The sequence below is a fragment of the Alligator sinensis genome, unplaced genomic scaffold (assembly GCF_000455745.1).
Source record: "Alligator sinensis unplaced genomic scaffold, ASM45574v1 scaffold1097_1, whole genome shotgun sequence".
In the NCBI taxonomy this organism is placed as follows: domain Eukaryota; kingdom Metazoa; phylum Chordata; order Crocodylia; family Alligatoridae; genus Alligator; species Alligator sinensis.
The window spans coordinates 1,971,066-1,986,297 of record NW_005841950.1 but is presented as its reverse complement, the minus strand read 5'-3'; the positions used below and the strand labels follow the sequence as shown (position 1 = coordinate 1,986,297).

The 15,232-nt window shown below is 53.4% G+C and overlaps 1 pseudogene; it reads left to right on the top strand.

Annotated features, from left to right (window-relative positions):
* The first annotated feature begins 2,861 nt into the window (after positions 1-2,861).
* On the top strand, positions 2,862-3,461 carry LOC112549717 (annotated as a pseudogene).
* Positions 3,462-15,232: the final 11,771 nt, after the last annotated feature.

Genomic DNA, 15,232 nt, shown 5'->3' with positions numbered 1-15,232 from the left:
TCCTGCTGAAGCAGCTGAGTGCTGGTTAGGGTCGGGGTTGGGGTCAGGGTTAGGAACAGGAAAGAGTTAGAGGTGTCTTCCTGCTTGGAGTTGGTCAGACTCCCAGACATGTATTCAGGGCATGGTGGGATAGGATAGTTCACACACACAGGAAGCAAGCTGGACCCCAGGGTCCCCCAGCTGGGCATGGGCTGGGAGAGCTGCCAGCATTGGGGTTGGCATTTAAGTGGCAGGGGCCTTTTGCTGCAGGGCTGTTTTGGCAACTGGAGATGTATCAGTTGGTCTCTCCCATGCCGCCTGTGGGCTTCCAAGGTCCTGTCATGAGGCTTCCTAGGCTCTGCTTCCTGGGGTTGCTGGAGCAGCCCGAGAGAGGCTTTGGGTGTAGGGTTGGTGCACGACCCTGTGCCTGGTCTTCTGCATCCGTTCAGAGAAGGGAGTGCAGAGCAAACCCAGGGAGCCCGACAGGCTGGTGCCATGCACACAGCTCCATGCAGTGCCCTCCATGCCCGTTCCTCATGTTGGCACCAGTGAAAAACAATGTGGTTGTGGAAAAGTGGGTGAGTGGACTGGGCATTTCCCACCCCCGCCCTTGATCTGGGGAGCGCCTGGTCTGCCCTGAGGGACACCTGTGCCCAGGCTGCGTGGAGAGTGGCCCCGGGGGACATGGCGGTGCCTCAGGGGCTGGAGGGGCTGCGGTGCTGGGTGCGGGGGGGCGATGGAGCTGGTCACCGGGCGTTGCCGCAGCAGTGTTCATATCATTGCGGCGCCGCAGGATTCCAGGCAGTTGCCGGCGGAGGCTGGAGCGGTGCTGCCGGGCGCCCGGGGTCTGCACAGATGGCTAAGTCGGGTGTGGAGAGCGCTGCCTCTCTTGTGCCCCCGCCCGAGGGCAACGCGGGTGTCGACAGGAGGCCTCTTGCCCCAGGGCGTTGTCAGATTGAGACGTGAAAGAGCCGTGGGGCAGGCGTCCTCCTGCTCCTGGATGACGTGTAGCAGGGGGACATGGCCTGATGGGGTCGGATTTGAACCAGCCCCACCAGCAATGGGACCAGGGAGGGCAGTGGGACCCGATCCTGCAGGTTGTGTTCAGTCAAGAGCAGGCATCTGGTCTGTGCCTTGCTCTCGGGGGTTTTTTGTTCTTGTGTAAAGCCCAGAGGGAGGAAACGGAGCCGTGCCCAGCCGAGCTGCCCCACTGCAGACACCTGGAGACAGGGTTTCTCCTCCCTTTTAAAGAAGGGCAGAATTGAAGCACAAACCCAGATCAATTCATTTCGTCCTTAAAATCACAGTCCAGGGGGATGAGTAAGTATTTCCTACATGTTCATGTGATTTAAATGTCCCGTCTTGTTTCTGTTAGCAATCATCAGGCGCCAGTAGGAGAGCAACAGGAAAACCAGTTTTGGGGAGGATTTCGTTCTGCAATCCCTCACCCAGGAGTGAGCAGGTCAGGATCGGGTCCTTGGGCAACACTGCCAGAGGCGCTGGGAGGGGAGCGAGGGTCTCTTGTGCTTTCCAGCTTGTGGCCTGCATTCAGAAAAAATGTGAAACATCAAGACAGAGCTGACAGGACCCTGCCTTTGGTGTAGGGGGCTGAGTAACACTCCCTGCAGCTCTGTGCATAGGACGCAGGAGCCTGGCATGCTCTGGATGCCACCCCCTGCCTAGGCCATGATAAGAAATGTTTCTCCTTTAACCATCTGTGTGTTTTATCTCCAGTTCAGAACATCTTTCCTGGCATGGGTGTTGCAACTCTTCTCCATTGCTTCCCAGGACAGGGCTCCCTTCCCTGCCAGGATGACTGGAGCACAGTGCAAAGCCAGTGTTGCCTGGACACTGGTTACAATTCATTTGGAGCCATCTTTCTTGATGGTGCAGAGCAGGGGAATTGGTCTCTCCTGGGTACCAACAGGCATGCAGTAAAGCTCCAGGGACAAGTCAGTAGCAGCTGTAAGGTGGAAAGTGTCCAGTGGAGGGTGGCAGGAGTCTTCTTTGGATGGCAGGAAAGGGCGGGTAAGAGAAGGTCCAGGAGGAACAAGGGTCCTCGTGTGAACAAGCAGAGAGGGGAAGGGGCGGGTGAGAGGAGAGGTGTAGATTTGTTTTGGGGGAAAAGGCTGTGCAAGGGGATGGCTTCCAACAGGATGGCATAGTCCCTTTCAGGGGTAGGCGTCGCCCCCATCAAGGCAGTGACTGCAGGTTGAGGTGGCGTGGGACATCCATCGGAGGCGAGGCAGGAGACCTGAGTACCGAAGCTGGAGGGAGGAGTGCAATGTCCCCAGGGCCTGTGAGGACCCGCCCAGCAGCGCTCCATCCCCCAGGGCAGGTGAGGGGCCTGCGGTGCCACTGGGGCTTCTCATCTCTGCAGGAAATGCAGAAACGGGCAAGAAATCCACCCCCTGTAACGTGGGCATTCAGCCCCGGGTGCTCTCTCACACCACTTCTATTCAGGTTGGAAACATCCCCAGGTGCTGAAGCTCCCCAGCCTTCCCCGCTCAGCCCGCGCTGCCCAGACTGAGCATGCAGGTAGCCCAAAGTCGTGCCTGACAGGTTCCCGCAGGACCCAGGCAAGGAGCCCCCTGTCCTCCTCTACTTGGCATACCCAACTCCCATGGGCTTCACCCCATGGCCAGTCACGTGAGGTGAGAGGTGAAAAGAGGATCAGGGAGCTGTGTGTCCAAACCAGCTGCAGGTTTTTGACCCTGAGCCCAGGGCTCTCCCCACCTGCCAACTGTAGCGCCAGGAGGCTGTGGGCATGGGTGAAACCCAGGGTTCACCTGCCTGTCTCCTGGATGAGTGGAGGAGGGATAGATAAGTGTGAAGGGGATGCTTTGAACCCCAGTTGATGACTGTTCCTGCTCAGTGCCAGGATGGACAGGCTGCGGCGGGTGCTAAGGAGGAGGACCGCCAAGGTGCTCTCCATGGGAGAAGAGAGCAGCAGGGAGCCTGGGCAGGAGGATTGGGGCCCCACCTGCCATGATGAGGAAGGGCCTATCAAGGCAAGAAAGTGGCTGTGCCCCATCTGCTGCCGAAAAAAACCCAGCAGTTTCCAGTGGCAGGAGAAAGGAGGGAATGAAATCCACCACCTCCAAGTCCAAATGGAGTGCACCCAGGCAGGCGGAAGCCAGTACCATCAGAGCACCAAGCACCCAAAGAGCCATGCAGCTCCCCTCCTGGGTCATCAGGCAGCATGAAGCCCGGCCCTGCAGCCCTGCAGCAGGAAGCAGCCCCCTGCCAAGCCGGGGACGAGGGCCTAGCCGCCCTGGGGCAGGAGCTGAGCCGGGCCTACAGCAGCCCCAGCCTGAGCCACAGCTCCTCCTGGGATGACTGGCACCAGCTCCTCCTCGGAGGACACCGATAGCTCTGAGGAGTCCACAAGTACCACGTTGACCAGCAGCTCCTCCTTGGAGGACTCCAGTAGCTCCCTGGAGTTCAGGACCAGCCCGGTGCCTGGTGCCAGCCTGTCGCAGGGCACCTCAGTGCCTTGCTCCTAAGGAGGAAAAAACTGCCAGGGAGAAAGAGCCCTGGCAGAACATAATGGGAACAGCTGCGGGTTGCTGGGGCAACTAATGGGAGTCAGCTGGCCAGAAGGGGGCAGGGCCTGGCCCTTATAAAGCCCAGGGCTGAGGCCAGGCTGGCAGTTCCCTGCTAGCAGCCAAAGAGGCAGGAGCTCCTGGGGGGAGAGATGCGAGAAGCACCCGCGGGTACTGCTTGAGAGTCAGCTCCAAGATGTTGGAGCAGTGTGGTTGGAGCCAGTCGGCTTATGGTTATGTTGCAGCCTAGGGGCTTGTGTTTCGTTTTGTTTATTGCACCGGTGGTTTGGGCGAGGCTATAAGGGGTTGGAGGAGGCCTCATAGGGGGCTCACGGTAAAGTGAGGACCCCGGCGCCAGTGCGGGCATAACCTACTCATAGGGACCCACAGGGGGTGGGGCCCTAGCGCCAGTGAGGGCGCAGTATCCTCCGGGGTAACCCACAACAGTGTGTGGGGACCCGGCGCCCAGGAGGGCGCAGCATACAGGGTGTATAGACCCCAGCCCTAGGGGAGGGCATTTCTGAAGCCCCAGCGTGGGCGGGGCGAGCTCCCAGGAAGGGGGCCATTTTGTAAGCCCAAGTTGGGCACAGCACGCCAGGCGCCAGTGAGGGCGCAGTTTATGGGGTGCGTAGACCCCAGCCCCAGAGAGGAGTGATTGAGCCCAAGTGTGGGCATAGTGAGTCCCAAGGAGGGGGCAACACTGAGGAGCCCAAGCGAGGGTGCAGTGAGCCCTGAGAAAGGGGGACAACATTGGAGGCCCAAGTTGGGCACAGTCAGCCCCAGGAAGGGGGCAACACAGTCAGCCCCAAAAAGGGGGCAGAATAGAGATAACAGCAATTACAACTGCGAGGCTGGGGCTGTGGTACTGGGGAGGAAGGAGCCGCAGATAGTGCCCCCTGGCATTGGGGCAGTACAATGGCAGCCTCCCGCTAATTAATTAATTAACATCAAGACGTGGCAGGCGAGAAGGCGGGCGGTTGCCGCAGGAACAGGTGAGCGGGCCGCAGCTTGGTTCGGCTCAGAAACGATGCCTGTTACACAGCCACACAGGTGAGGGGAGCTGCTGGGGTCTCAGTGCCTTTCACTAAGTGAGGCCAGTTGGACCCTCCAGGGGGTTGAGCAGGGGGATCCTGGCCAAGGAGAGGGGACTGACACCTCCCTAGCACCTCCTGCTGCAGACGGGGCACCATCTCTTCCCCCGACACCCGACATCCCTTCCCCCTCAGGGGCACACGAGTAACCATCTCCCCTTTGCTCCCTGCTGCAGTGATGCCCAGCCAGTGAGGAGCTGGAGGAAGAAGAGGATGAGAAGGAGGAAGACGGAAGGTCCCCAGAAGAAGCTGTGCTCCTCCTTGTCCAAAAACACCTGCAGGACGCAGGGAAGGTATGAAATTTCCCCAGCAGAGCCAGCACCCACTCAGTCCTCTGTTCCCCCCCATCCAGTCCATGGGGGGAGGTCACCCCCTGGGACCCGGAGCCCGCAAGGGAACACACTCGGCCCAGGGGTGCTGCTCGAGGTAGGTGTGTTTGTGAAGCCCCAACTGGGTCCCCTTTCTCCACAAACACTGCCCTGCTCCTCACTCCGCCTGCCCCCAAGGAGATGTACATCACCACTGTGGGAGTCAGAGGGGGCTTGAGTCCCACAGGGGATTTGGGGAGGAGCAGGAGGCCCCTGGCTAAGAGCCTGCTTTAGCCCTAGTCCTGTTTCTGTCCTTCCCATCCAGCATCTACCAGGCAGTGCACATTCCCATTGATCTTAACATCTTCCTCCCGTAGCACTTTACATCGTGGATTGAGCTGCCGGATCCCCAGCACTGTGCACTGGGTATGAAGATCTTCACCTGCATCATTGCCTTTGCTGTCCAGCTCCTCCCACAGTTTGAGGTGAGTGAGCCCCGAGCCCAGTGTCCTGCTTTCCTGCCACTGCCAGGGCCCTCCTTGGAGAGTGGGGTCAGAGCTGGAAACTGAGCTTCACTCCAGGGCCTCTGCTTCTGCCTCAGTAGTGCCCCCTGGCTCTTTACAAGTCTCGTTTCCATGGCCTGCCCTGGACATGGGACCTTACTAGGCCTGGAGCATCAGGCACAGGGAATCATCCTGCAGCCCTGAGCAAGACCCCGGGCTCCAGGATCCCATGGGAAGAGAGGGGTGCCATGCTCTGGCACTCTGGTCTCTGCCTTCCCGCCCTCCTGCTGGGTAATGGGGGGAGGTGGAGAGAGACAGCCGAGCCTGGGAAATGTAGTGGGGAGGGAAGGTGGAATGTGCATGGACTCCCCGCTCCTCTCCCTCTGCTTAGGGCTCCCCTGACATACTGGAGATGGGGGACAAGGCAGCCCACCTGGGTCTGTCCATCAGTGACCCGGTGGAGACCATCAGCTGCAAGGCCAGGGAGGGCATGTATTGGCTCGCTCAAATCCTCCTTCACCAGAGAGGTAAGGAGACCCAGGTGGAGTACAAGGCTTCAATGCCAATGGTTTCCCTCCAAAAGTCTGATCCCAAGTGCCAGATGTTGGGCAGTGATGCCTAAAGATGTTCAGCTTCTTCCATGTAGGAGGCTAAGCACTGTCTATTTTGTTTTCCCTCATTCAAATGTTCTGGCCTTTGTGTCTCGGGAAAGCTCTCAGTCCCCACTTCCTCTCAGCAGAGCCTTGTATCGTGATACAAGTGCATGGATCTAATCTTTTGCTGCCTTTGCTTACACTGCATAGCAACACCTGCAAACCACCTCAACCCTGACAGCACCTCCCTGAGCAAATATGACCTCACTACGAGCCTGGTGGCTACAGAGAGAAGCTGCAACAGCGCCAAAGCCACCACACAAGTCACTGACTGAGCAGATCCATGCAGTCTGAGCCATCTTCCACTGCGACTTCAGCCTCTGCACAGAGAAGCAGCCTGAGAAACCCTCATGGGTGAAGAACTTGAAAATTGTCTCCTAGCCCTGCCCTGCAAAGGGTTGGGATGAGACCAGGAGCCATGAGTTTGTGGTAACCAGGTTGCTAAGTGAAGGACGCTCTTGTTGTGTGGATGGCATTTTGTGACCCCTGCCTCAGGGCTTTGGCCGGTTGACATTTGGGGCCAGGAAGGAATTTTTTCCTCCTTCATTTATGGAACTAACTTCTGGGGGGTTTTCGTCTTCCTCTGAGGCACTGGGACATAGTCAGACCATCCCAGCATCTGTTGTGTTAGTAGCCTGCCTTCAAATCCTTTGCGGGCCATTGATGGAGAAAGGAAAGCAAAGGCATAAATAATGTGTAATGTTGAACATAGATTTCATAGAAGTTAAGAGTAGATGTAGGATAATAAAGTTAAGCTTAATTTAATTTTTGTTATAAAAGTTGGTGTTCATCTCATATTCCTGTGTCAAATACAAGCTCATGACATGCAAGGAAAGAAAGAAGACAAGATGATCCACTGCCATAGAAAACACAGGGTCTACAATTCACAAGAGAAACCTGCCACTTTTAGCTCAGAAAGTCAAGGTCGAGCTGACTGAGAAGCTGTTAAGACTGCTTGATGGGGAAAGTCCTTTGATCCTCAGAGAATCAACCTTAGGTGGTCAGGGAAGTGTTTCAAGAAAATCGCAAAGGGAAAAGGTTTCTCTGCTCCAGGTTACCAAGATTATTTGGGTAGATGTGATATTTCTTAGGAAAAAATGTTCTTTGCAAGCTCTTGGGCACAAATGCCCATGGCCACAACCAGGAACCATGCTCCAGCTTGGTCTTTCTGTCGAGGCCAGTGGGAGAAATAAAAGAGAGATGGTGAGCATGTTGCAAGAGCAAAGGTTTTGTGGTGCTCAAGGCACTCAGGTGGGTTGGGAAGACCCAGCTCTGTATCCCTCACAGGTATCTTCAGAGTCTTTTTCATTGGAATAAACAGGGCCCTTGGGAATAAACCCACTTAGCCTCCCCCTGGCACTCAGGGGTAGATCCAGACCCCTCTCACAGATGTGGCAGCTGTGGTCGAAGCAGATCGGTGTCATCTCAGGGATTAACGCAGCCGTCGTTCACTCCCCCAGTGCTGAAGCACACGTCCATGCGGGCTCCACACCCTGCAATTCAGTGCCGTTTCCTTACCTGCTTGTCTCATCCCAAATTCCTGGCCCCTCCAAGAGCCCTGCAGATCAGAGGACAGGGCTCTGTGGGCTGGATCCAGCTCATGGGCCATATTGTTGACACCATGCTGTAAAGCATGTCTTGAAGCTTTGAATCACTGCTGTGATTCCTATAGATGCCACTCCTAATTTCCCACCATTTCCCACATGCAACCCTGGACCCAGTTATGGCTCCCAGTACTGCTCTCACCAATGTTACACAAAAGACAACATCACTGCCCAACTCTGTTGCTTTTACATCTTTGGATATCCCCAGGATATTTCCTCACAGCATCATCCTGGGAGCTCATGGCTCAGTGTTTGCCCTCCCTTACCCCTAACTCCTATTGACAGCCACTACTCTTATGTGACATGTAAGGAGCAAGGTTTGAATGCCCACCCAGCCCCATTCAAGACCCAAGACACCCAAAAGAAGGGAATAGAAGAGCTTGTGGTTGGTATCCAGGGCAATGCAAATCTCCAATATACTGTTATGTTTTCCCAGCACATTTGCACTGGTCCAGACAGACGGTGAATGAGCACGGGGAACACTCCCCTGTATCTGAGGCACTGCAGCAAATACACAGCACACTAGCATCCTGCACAGGAGACTGCAAATGCTTTCTCACCTCCTCAGCCACAGCAGCCTTGCCCTGGGCTTCCGGCACTGCAGGGTGTGAGGAGTGTTTGTGGGGGAGGAGGAGGCTGTAGCCGAAGTTCTGCAATGTCCTGACACAGAAATGATATCTCTGGGTGCACATTCACCCCATCCCCATGGAGGGGCTCTACCTGCCCCAGGGATGTGCTAGTGCCTAGCCTGATACCTCAGGGCCACAAGCTGATGTCCAACCCAGCCCAGCTCAGCAGGGACTGCCAGCAGCTCTCAGCCTAGCTAACAGAGGTCTGGGCTCTCTGGACGTGACATGCACATCTTGGGGTCTCAATCCCAGCTCTCCCAGCACAGGAGCATTCTCTGGCACTGCACTGAGTGGCCATGTGTGCCAGTGTGACACTAGTGACAAAGCATCTGAACCTCTCATAAAACACTGTGCTGAGGGGATGTGGAAGGGGAGACTGAAGCCTGAGACTCTTTTCCTCAAAGGATCATACAAGAAGGGCCCTGACAAAAGCTTGGCACACGATGCACGTGGGGCTGTGCCTACATGGCCCAGCCCTGCCCCTGGGAGGGTCCTGTCTGGAAGCCTACAGCCCATTGCAAGCAGCTTGTCAGGGCAGAGGGGTTGTGGGGTGGGGAAGACTCCCCAGGGAAACTCCAACTAGCAGCTTCAGAAGTGCTTTCCCTGCCGCTCCAGGTGCCATGGGGCCATTGGTGCTGCTGGGTTTGGCCTTGCCCTGTGCTGGGCTGGCACTGGCTGCAATGGTTCCTGCAAAAAGGATTTCTATGGAGGAGCTGAGCCCCAGGGGTTGGATGTTACAAACATAACAACATTTGGCTGAAACCGGGCAACCAACATTTTGCAACACTCTACAACAAGAGCTATGGGGGTGGTCAAATATTGGAAGCAGCTATCTAGAGATATTGTGAAATCTCCATCTTTGGAAACTTTCAAGAGCAGGTTAGACAGACATTCGGCTGGGATGGTTTGTTTAGGGATGCTTGGGCCTTGAGCAGGGGGCTGGACTAGATGAGCTTGTGAAGTCCCTTCCAGTCCTGCTGTCCTATGATTCTAAGGCATTTGCCTGTAACCAGTGCTGAGCCCACTCCCCTCTCCCTGTCTCAGAGGGAGACCTTCTGAAGAGAGAGAATGATGGGAAGGGGCTCTCATGGATGATTTCCCTAAGCTGAGAGTAAGTCAAGCACTGCAACCTGGCACAGATCTGACCTGTGTAACAAGCTGCCCCTTTGATGACGTGCTGGGAGAATTGTCTGTACCTGTTGGAGATGCACAGCCCATGTCCCTGCAGAGCTGGGAGTGGAGGAATGGGGCTGTTGCCCAGGAGGTGCTGCCCACCTTGTTTGCTTGATGGGAAGTTGTGGTGTGAGAGGGGAGGGGGTTTTCCTCCTGGATGGTCCATACACTCAGTGTCAGAGAACAGGTCCACTAGGGTTCGGATATGGCCCTTGGCTATTACCCACAATCTTATGGGCTTGGATTAACCACCAAAGTCTCCTAAGGAAGATACACAGAAGTTTACTGTCTTACATCTGCTCTTCTGCCTGCAACTGGGCACCAGATATACAGCCCAAGACAGTCCCCAGGGGGAAGGGCGGGAATAAGCGAAGAGCAGAGTGGGTCCCCAGCTGCTTCACAGTGTTGTCTGGCTGGTGCTGACCATGACTTTAGAGCCATGTGCCTCCCACAATTTGTTGTGGGATATAGCAATGTGTTCTTGAAACAAGCATCAAAATACTATTTTGTCTTTGTCTCTGTACTAAAGGTCACCATAAACCTTCTTCATTCTTAGCACTGCCCCTCTCCTGGAAGTTTCCTGCCTGGGGTCAATCCACTTCTCCCCCTGGTTTCCCCGAGCCATGTGGGTGCTGGTGCCCTCCAGGTGGCTGCATGTGTAGTGCTGGATCACGGACACGGAAGTCAGAGGAGAGCCTGGAGGGATGGGTTGCAGGTACAGGTGGTGGCTGCAAGGCTGTACTGGACCCTGTGTGCACCTCTCCCCGGCAAAGGGAGGCCGGGGCTGGCAGGTCCTGGGATGGGGTGGTGGGGCCCGCGCCCTGGTCCCACCATCCCCACGTGGCTGGGGGAGGCTGCCTCGGGGTCCGTGAGGCTGGGACAGCCCCAGGCCGGCCCTGCCCAAGCCATTGGCTGCTCCCTGGCCCTGCAGCTCTGAAGCCCACGCCCGGCCCATCCCGGGGAGGCAGACCCTGCCCCCAGCACCTCAGGCCTGGCTGTCCGGTGGGGGGGAGGCGAGAAGACCTTTCCCTGCGACGCCGCTGGCAGGACATTTCCAGCCCGCACTGAGCGGGCGAAGGAGCCACAGGCAGGGACAGCCCCAGGATGGGAGCAGGGAGCCTGGTTGTGTTTGCTCTCAGCCTGTTTCTCAGTGGGAAGCTGCTAGTCTGGTTTGTGCTTGAGTTGTTTTTCATGTGCAGCAAAGGCCCCTGGGCTGGGCTTCTCAGAGCTGGAAGAGTTTCACTCCCTGCCCCAGGCTTCTCTGACTACAGGGCTGCTGGGCAGGGTGAGGAACACCCCCGCCTGCCCCAGAGCTGAGCGCTGCCCTGACACTGTGATTCTCACAATGAACAGCTCCCTTGTACTGCCCTGTCCTGGGCCCGTCGTGGCTTCACATTCATAGACATCACAATAAACATCTCAACTCGCTTTGTAATGGCTTTGTCTCTTGTGCCTTCATTCCCCCTTTTCTCTCCCTACATCTCCCCTGCGCTGGCTTCTCTGCCTTCACCCTGGCTCACATGGCTGGATGTTCCCTGTGGGATAGGCATCTCTTTTCCTTGGTCTAATCTTCATACATTGGCCTTTTCCACATCCAAGCAATTTGAATCACAAACCTGAGCCAGGTCCTTGTTCACACAAGACCCTCCTGGTCCTGCTGTGGCAGCAGGATGGGGTTGAGGATGGAGCTGGGACTCCACAGACCTTCATTTTCAGATATTTTCCAATGCTGTGGGGTGTGAGAAGATCTTTGTTATATCACTGAGAACTGAACCCCCTGGGAACCTGGTTTGTCTGAAGCACTAAAACTCAAGCAAGGGCCAACATGGCAGCTCCATACTGGTTCCCAAGACCCCAGTGCTGCTGCACAGTAACAGAACACATGATCCCAACTGTTTTGAGGAGAAAGAACATAGGCAAGCTTTCAGGTATCACAGTCTTCTTCTAGAAGCTGGCCCTACAGTTGGTCCCATTGAAGATATTACCCATAAGAATGCTTTCCTCTAGTTTCCAACAGAATACAACATACATATTATGCTCCTTCACACCCTGCTACAACCAGCCTAGCCAAAAGTGTCATACAAACTTTCAGGTGAGCTCTAGGAACCAGTTAGTTTGCTGTACATCTTTAACAGATTGCACCACTCCTTATTCGTGTCAGAACACACCAGGCCACGATGCTACTCTAGTCCAGAACAGACCCCTCTGTACTCGTTTCAACTTTGTACATCCCGACAGGTGCTCCGATCCCGAAGTAACCAACACGACGGACATGTTTCACCATCCCTCATTCCAAGTAGGGGTCTTGGTCTGGGCTTGTAATTTCACTGAACAGGGCACTGTTGTTCACATGAGTTCAAAGGGATGAACTGAGAGGTGGCTAATTCAGAGATGTTTGAAGAAACAGAGCTTCTAACAAGATATGGTCAGCCTGCAGGACTCTCTGCCACCCAGTGTTGTTCACATAAAGAGCTCAAGAACAGCCATCATTAGGAGAGGACACACTTAAAATATAAACTCACCCGATGGGAATCTAAACCCTCCTGGTTTGTGAGGTCAAATGTTGAGGGTTGTGGTTTCACCTTTTTCTTCCCCATAATTTCCCCCTGAAAAGTACTTACACCTTCCTCAAGCAACTAGTACTTCCCACTGTTGGAGAGAGCACTAGTGATGGATGGGTCATGAGCTGACCTGGTGTGGTTGTTCCTTTATATCTGGAAGTCTCATTGCTGGGAGATCAAGCAGGCTGAATCACTTTGTTCTCACTATTGGGACAAGCAGAAAAGGCATCTCTGGCCAGCTTCACTTATGGAATTGTAACAAGGTTTCCTCGTGATTCCAACTCCCTCAAGACTTTGGAATCTGCTGTCAGGTGTAAATGGGAGAGGCGATTATTGTCATGGCCACATACAATAAAAGGACATAGACTGAGTAGGGGATGCTCTGGGAGGCAGTCACCTATATCCTGTGAACAATGGGACTTGGTGGGGTAACAGTGTTCAGGCTGAGCCAGGGGAGGAAAAGGACTTTCTCCCACAGAGCAGATGTGGAGGGCAATAGGTGGCAGGAAGAGCTGCAGAAAGGCCAGCGGAGATGCTTCTACTGGAGGGGCTGACTAGACCTGAGCTGGATCTGTGGCAAAGACTGACCAAGCTGCAACAGCACCACAGCCCACTGAGCTGAAGAAAGTGAGCTGAGATCACTGGTCTGGGTCATGAAGCTGTTCCTTGGGCTAGGACCTGGTAGAACAGCACTGGCAGAGGAGAGCCATCTGGTGCCCCTTAGATACCCTAAGACTAACTTTGGGTGTGTGGGGTTTGTTAGGGAACCGGGTCCTAGATTTCTACCAGTCAAAGTTGGATGAGTGAGTCAGAGGAAGGGAGTAGCAAAACCCCTGATGTATAGAACTGAAGTTCCCCAGGTTATTCATGTGTACATCTGGTGTTTTTTCATGCTTTCTTTCATCCTTTTCTGCCAAAGTAAGAGTTCTTGGTGATCCCTGAACCCTGCTGGGTGGACTGTGCTAATGTGTGTACATACATGCCCCTGTGCACATACAGACATGCCAATGCCCATCAACACCAGAAGGAAACCTGCAAAGGTAATCAGGGGCACTTCAGTGTGAAAGAACCAGAAGGAAAGTATAGGACCCAATGATACCTGACTGCCTTTTCCCAGAGCCATCTCTTTCCAGAGTTGCCTGCCTCACTCCTGTGGCTACTGAGCAATCTAGTCCCAGCCATGAATAGGCCATAACCATTCAATATTACCCACAGCCATTCCCATGACCACAACACCACATTATGCTGCTACCCATCTGCCCCCTAATGCTGCTTGAGGCCTTAGACTTTAAATGGAGCTCTAGGTTTGGGGGAAGTATCACCAGAGGCAAGGACCTGGAAGAGAGAACAGAGTTGAATGGGGATTGGCAGGCAGGGGGCATGGAGAGGAAGAGCAGGTGAGAAGAGAGCTATGAAGAAAAGGGGTTAGGAGCAAGGCAACAAAGCTACTTGGACAGAGCAATTCTGCCCTTTATAGTGGCCTGCTAGGAGCACAAGGGAGATAGCCCCTTCCTATGCTGAGGGAATGTCTTTCTTGACACTAGGTAGCATGCAGCAAGCCCAGCCCAGCCCTCAGGCATCATAGAAACCCAGCCAGCTTTGTTCATTATCCCAACACAAAGGAGAGGAAAATTTCCTAGGAACCAAACTAGGAAGGGCTGTTCAATGCCAGTGTGTGTTAGATCCAGCCCCCCATTATGATGTTCAAATTTCATACATGGTCATTATCCACAGTCAAACTTACTGGCCCAGGGCAAGAGAGATGGGGACAGCGTGAAACACGCCAGTCACGCAGGGTTTCTGTGCTCCCCCACTTCGTTCTGTGCCAACTTCATACTGCTTCAGTCATGTCTTTTCATGCCCCATGTTAGAGTGGTGGATTTTCAAATCCCCATTTGTGTACCTCCTCCTGGCAAATGTTCCTCCTGTTGAAAGGGCTGGTTATCTGTGATACACATTCTGCCAAGCAAGCCAGTAACAGAGAAGAAAAAATGTTAAGATGAGTTGCAAAAGAAAAAAAAAAAAAAACACCCAAAAAAAAACCCCCCCCCCCCCCAAAAAACCCCCCACAAACACCCCCCCCCCCCCCCCCAAGGTTATGTGCCTAGTCTTGCTTCTTTACAACATATAGAGAGGGTTTCAATGGTTTTATTTCCCCTACATGGTTATTTTTACTTCAGAAGTATCACTGCTATCAAACCAAAACTTCCATCTTGACTAGAATCATAGAATCAAAGAAAAAGGAGATTTCCCTGATATTGTGGCAGTAATCTCTTAGAAGCAACTTACAGAGACATTGTAATACTGAGGTTCTACCCAGCTATAGGGGTTGAAGGTCCCTTGGCTTTTCTAGTTAAAAAAAAGAAAACCCCCAAAAAAACAGCTGTTAATGTGTTTCCTGATCGGCTCATTTTGTTTTGTCTCCCTAACGCCACCTCACATCAGTGTTAAACCTCCACTGAAGTCAGGATACAGCTGCTTTGAATGACTTCAAAATCAGATCAGAATTGTACAAGCTCTGTATTAGTCTAACTTTTAGACAATTATAATTCTATTATAAAAATGGATGCCACTATATGCAGTTCTTTACAGTCTTCACAAGAGGGTGCCAATGTACAATAAATAGTAGTTCTCTTGCTATCTGGGATAACCTCTATTGTGGTTTAACGTTTATTATCAATGGAAGTGACGGAATCCATGGATTTAGTTTGTGCAAGTAAATAGTTTTGACAGACTCCCTTTCACTAAATGTACTCTGTGTACATGTGTGTTGGGGGGGAAATTTGCCTCAGTCACACTCACATACACCTATGGAGCTGGTAGATAATATGCAATAGAGCAGAATTTGGCCTAGCATCTTCCTCCTTACAGAACGGGAGAGTTACTGACTGTGAGCTGTATCTTGAGAAGAAACCCTACTCTTTTAGTAGACAGAATAACTAAGAAGATTCTTTTCTTTTCAGTGACAAAAGGAAATAAAAAATCCTGCGAGAGGAGTCAAATTGAAACTGAGATTAGTTACCCAAAGAAAAGCAAACATGGCACAACGATTTCAGAGTCCATATTTAATTTTGATACAAAATACAAATTTTAAGAGGATAGCAAAGAAGAAGATTTTTACAGCAAATATAACCAGTTTGTTCAAATGTTACGAGCATCGAATAAATTATGGCACACTGAGGGTGA